The 6,050-nt window shown below is 37.2% G+C and overlaps 1 long non-coding RNA gene across 2 annotated transcripts in view; it reads left to right on the forward strand.

Moving 5' to 3' along the window:
* LOC135876850 (uncharacterized) overlaps positions 1–6,050 on the forward strand; it is a 1,011,314-nt gene that overhangs the window by 275,930 nt on the left and 729,334 nt on the right. The gene's annotated exons all lie outside the window — the stretch shown is intronic.

Consider the following 6,050-nt stretch of genomic DNA (forward strand, 5'->3'; position numbering starts at 1 on the left):
GACCCTAATGGGGAGATGGACTGGCTCAACTTGACCTTCAACTGAGCAAGCTATATAGTTTTAAAAGTTACTTATGGACCCCAGGATTTCTGTAGGGAAGGGACAGGACTTAGCTGAGGAGAAGATCAGGAGGCATTCCTTCCTCTTCTGAGTTCTGTAGGAGGGAAGAACCCCTTGTTTGCCTTATGAGTCTCATCAGCCTCCCTCCCTTGAGCCTTAAGAGGATTGTTGGTTCCCCACATCCCCCAAGAGACTCAGTGGGCTCATCAACCTTCCTCATGAACCTTCTGATTGGAAATGTTTTTTCCATTGGAAAGCCTCCCTACTAATTGATTTATATTTTGAGATCTATCTCTGCAAGGAAAAATGCTAGACACTTTTTTGAAAAAAACAAACAAACAAACCCAAAAGTTTAGGTCTCCAGCAGTCATCTGGCACTCTATACTATACTTGCTGGACCCAATTTTACAATTTACTTTCTTAAATTTTGGCCCTGGAAACAAGACCTCAGCTATGGGAATCCACTAAATTAGATTCTCTCTCTCTCTCTCCTTTCTGGTGTGGCGTTTTTTTCCCAACAAAATGGTGGAAATGAGACTTTCAACTTTGGTGATTACCGCTTTTTAACTAATTCATGAGTTCCTTGTCAAATTCACTTTAAAAGTTTTGTAACTCTACCTTTGGCCCCAGATCTCATCTACCAATTCTGAGTCCAATATGACTCTGTTGTGATTTGGAATGAAGTGGGCAAAACTGGACTTATAGTGAATGTTCAGTTGCAAGGTTTGTATGAAGTGATAGATGTTGTTCTAAATAGGTGACCAATTCTGCATGCAACCACTGTAGCATATAACCGGTCAACATATAGATAGTCTTTATAAGACTTCTATTGACAGGACGCTGTTACAGACTTTGGAATTATTGAAAACTGTGGCTGAAGGAATGACAGAAAAAACAAACAAGACTTCAGGCATCATGGCCACAATACCTTTTCCTTTTACAGAGGACACTTGGAAAAGCTTTGACAAAGGCTTCTTCTTTTCCACTCAAGGAACCTTGAAAATCTTACATTTTCTGTTAAATGATGCATACTTCATTGTTTAAAAAAAAAAAAAAAAAAAAAAAGTCGAACTCTGTATATCTCATCCACCTATCCAAGCATGTTCCTTTCATAGAGATAGAAATGTCTTCTACTTCTTTAAAATAAAAACATTTATTTCCCTAGGAAAAAGAGCCAGGTTTTAGCACACTTCTCCAAGATCCCCTTGTCTCATATTCTGTCACTAGCTTTTCCATTTTTTAAAAAGTTAATTATAGGCAGGCACAATTGAAAATAAAGCTGGCAATATCTAGTGCCACACTGGGCAGGTTCAGGTCAACAGTTCTCTCTTTAAAGAGTACTACAAAACTAAAACATCAATCAAAAAAGCTTATTATACACAGATCTGGCATATATCCAGGTTCTTGAGTGACAGCTTCTCAATAAGAAAATGTCATGACCCATGTATATTTAGAATGGTGCCTTTGGAAAGCATTATTAAACAAACATTGCTGAGTAATATCAGTCAGTTTAGATAGCACATCAGCCCTATTGTATCACACTCTCACTACTTTGCTAACACAAATTAACTAAACAGAGAACATCTTGTGATTCAGAGAAATTTGTTTTCCTTATTAAAAAAAGATTTCCACAAACCAGTTTTGCACATAATGTGACTTGGTAATTTGCCTTAGAAAGGGTTTTCCAGGACATAAAGAATTATTCTTTCACTCTGATACGTTCTTGAAGTATTCCTAGCAGGTTATACTATGTTCCTACAAAGCTAAACATAATTAAGAATTTAATTTTGGGTATGGTTATAGATATAATGAGTCCAAGGGCCAATGTTCATAGCAGATTTTGACCAATATAATCTGTCTGGCATAATACAATTAACTTAGAAAGAAATCAACTTCAATCGTCTCAACAGTTAGGCAAACAGGAATAGTGCTTAACACATAAAAGCCAACTTGAACAGTATGTGATTTGGCTTCACTGGATTATCCAACATTTATTGAAAAGCATCACTGAGAATTCCTTGATGAGCAGCATTCAAAATTTAAGATGTGCCCAGTTACACATATATTGGTTTAAATAAATCCCCTATAAACATATCAGCTAACTGGAAAAAATAATGTTCTGCTTTCACTGAGTGCTTTAGAAATCATTTTGGATTTGATGTCACAGCATAAGAGAGTTTAATGATGAAGAACATACATTTCTAATTACCACTGTATTCTGTATTTTCAACTTTTCTTTCACTTTTGATTAGTTCTCTGCTTTGAGGCAGTAGTGTCTAAGAATATATTTAGAAATAGTACCTGAAAACCTGTGCTGTCACATAAGTGCAGCAGTTAGCCAAGTAATCCACCATCTGTGTAGTCTCCCTCATAAAATCAAGGAAATTATTGTGTGCAAATTAGCTGTAGATTATGGATGATGATTGGTTGAGTTACATCTGAAATCACAACGGTCTAGGCCTCTTGGCATGGCATAGAGACATGCTTTACTCTAGTTATAAATCTGTTCATTATTTGACAAATGCTTTCTGTGACCATATTACTCACAAGCTACAATCTGGGATACCTGTGCAAAGAAAAGACTGTAAAATTAATTAGTATCCTCTGTTCCACACATTTACTGGTGTCTTTTGGTGACTGAGACAAAAGAAAATTATTTTGTGAGAGATAATCTATTTGTGTGATTTTGGATATTTATCTAAGATATTTCAAAAGCACTTGTCTCCTTATTATCAAATGTTAAGCACCAGTTTCATTTTAAACCTATGATTTTAACATGATTTGAAAAATTAAAGTTCTTAAAATGTCATTAATCTGACAAACAATTTTTAGCACTTCTTCACAGTACATTACAACATACAATTATTTACCTCAACTACCTTGTGTCTCTAATATCCTGGGACCAACACGGCTACAAATACACTGTATACAATCATTAACTAATTAATTCTAGCTATACAAACAGTTTTCTAATGTTGGAGATAAAGATATCTGATCTTACATATTAATAATCTATGAGTTTCCTGGACTAGTCTTGATGAAAGACTAGCTTTTCAGGGTGATTATAGGACAGGAAAAGTTATAGAGCAAACAGTTTGGATCCTAAAGCCAATGATCCTCACCCTCCACCCTAGACTAGCTTGCAATGTACACAGACACACACACTTGGTGCTTTAATAGAGCCGATTTCACAAAGCTGAAATGAGCCAAATGAGCTTGGAGGAAGAATTTAATAAGAAAAATGTGAATAATTGGGAATTGTTAAAGAAAGACCTTACTAAATGCACAAAAGTCACAACTGAAGAAGAATGCTGTACTGGTAAAAAAACAAAAACAAAAAAAACACACACACAAACTGGTTTAGAGGGGAAATTTTAAAAAATTAAAATGGAAAGAACAAATGGAAGAAAGGGGAAGTTAATAGTAATGAATATAAATCAGTAGTTAGGAGTTGTAGAAAACTGATAGGGGATACCAAGGGACACAAGAAGAAATCTATGGCCAGAAGAGTTAAGAACAATAAGGAGTTTTTTAAAATATATTAGGAATAAAAAGAATCCTGACAATGGTATTAGTCCATTGCTAGATGGAAATGGTAGAATCAATAATAATGCAGGAAAGGCAGAGGTGCTCAATAAATATTTATGTTCTGTATTTGGGGATGAGACTGCAAACATCTATTTTATCACATGGTGGTGATAGCACTCTTTCCTTTCCACTTGTCTCTGGAGGATGTGAAACAGAAACTACTAAATTTAGCCATTTTTAAATCAGTAGGGCCAAGTAATTTGCATCCAGGAAGTTTGGATGAGCTGGCTGAGGAGCTCACTGGACCATTAATGTTGATTTTCAATAAGTCATGGAACACTGGGTTTCAGGAGACTGAAAGCTAATGTTGGGCCAATTTTAAAAAAGAACAAACAGGATGACCTGGGTGATTATAGGCCTGTCAGCCTGACACTGATCCCGAGCAAGATAATGGAGCAGCTGATACAGGACTCAATTAGTAATGAACTAAAGGAGGCTAATGTAATTAAAGCAAATCAACATGGGTTTATAGAAAATAGATCCTGTCAAACTAACTTAATATCTTTTTTTGATGAGATTTGAAGTTTAATTGATAGAAGTAATAGCATTGACATCATATACTTAGACTTCTCTAAGATGTTTTACTTGGTGCCACACATTTTGATTAAATAGTGTAATATAAAATTAACAAAACACACATTAAATTAATTAAAAATGGGCTGATAGGACTCAAAATGTAATTGTAAAAGGGAATCATCATCAAGCATGTGTGTTTCCAGTGGGATACCTCAGGAATCAGTTCTTGGTCCTACACTATTTAACATCTTTAACAATAACCTGGAAGAAAATATAAAATCGTTGCTGACAAAGGTTGCAGTTGACTTGAAAATTGGGGGAATTGTAAATAATGAAGAGGACAGGTCACTGATTCAGAGCGATCTGGAATGCTTGGTAAATTGGGAGTAAGCAAGCAACATGTTGTAATATGACTAAATATAAATATATACATCTGGGAACAAAGAATATAGGCCATACTTACAAGATGGGGGACTCTATCTTGGGAAGCAGTGACACTGAAAAAGATTTGGGGGTCATGGTAGATAATCTGATGAACCTGAGCACCCAAAGTGACGCAGTGGCCAAAAGAGCTAATGTGATCCTGAGATGCATAAGCAGGGGGAATCTTGTGTAGGAGCAGAGAGGTTATTTTACTTCCTTATTTGGCACTGGTGTGACCACTGCTGGACTCCTGTGTGATCTGAAACTCAAAAAAGTGTCCTATAAAAAGTGGAAACTAGGTCATATTACACAGGTTGAAGATAAACAAATAAACTATATAGGGACAAAATTAGAAAGGCCAAGGCACAAAACGAGATTAAACTAACTAGAGACATAAAGGGTAACAAGAAAACATTCTACAAATACATTAGAAATAAGAGGCGAACGGAAGGACAGGGTAGGTCCGTTACTCAAGGAGGAGGGGGAAAACAACAACAGAAAATGTGGAAATGGCACACGTGCTAAATGACCTTTTTGTTTCAGTTTTCACCAAAAAGGTTAGTAGCAATTGGACATCTAACATAGTGAATGCTAGTGAGAAAAAGAGGCAGAATCAGAGGCTAAAACAGAGAAAGAAAAAGTTAAAAAGTACTTAGACAAGGTATATGTACTCAAGTCACCAGGGCCTGATGAAATACATCCTAGAATACTCAAGGACCTGACTAAGGAGATATCTGAGCCATTAGCAATCATCTTTGAAAAGTCATAGAAGATTGGAGAGTTTCCAGAGGATTGGAAAACAGCAAATATAATGCCAATCTATAAAAAGGGAAATAAGGAAAACCTAGGGAACTTCAGACCAGTCAGCTTAACTTCAGTACTCGGAAAGAAAACAGAGCAAATGGAGCAAATAATTAAGCAATCAATTTGTGAACACCTAGAAGATAATAAGGTGATAAGTAACAGTCAGCACTGATTTGTCAAGAACAGATCATGTCAAACCAACCTAATAGCTTTCTTTGACAGGGTAACAAGCATTGTGGATGGGGTGAAGTGATAGATGTTGTATATCTTGACTTTAGTAAGGCTTTTGATACTGTCTCGCATGGCCTTCTCATAAACAAACTAGGGAAATATAAGCAAGTATAAGGAGGGTGCATAACTGGTTGGAAAACCCTTCCCAGAGCATAGTTATCACTGGTTCACAGTCAAGCTGGAAGGGCATATTTTGTGGGGCCCCACAGGGATTAGTTCTGAGTCTAGTTCTGTTTAATTTCTTCTTTAAATTCCCTTAGCTCCCGGCCAGCCAGCCTCTCCCAGGCCACGCCGCCAGCTGATCGGCTTTTCGGCTGGTGGCCGGGGCGCGTGGACTGCTGCGAACGCGCGGGCCTGTCATCCGGTGGGAGAGGCCTGCGGCGGGACCACAGGCCTGGGCGAGGCTGCGGCTCCGAGAGGCGAGGGTC

The sequence above is a fragment of the Emys orbicularis genome, chromosome 3 (assembly GCF_028017835.1).
Source record: "Emys orbicularis isolate rEmyOrb1 chromosome 3, rEmyOrb1.hap1, whole genome shotgun sequence".
Taxonomy (NCBI): domain Eukaryota; kingdom Metazoa; phylum Chordata; order Testudines; family Emydidae; genus Emys; species Emys orbicularis.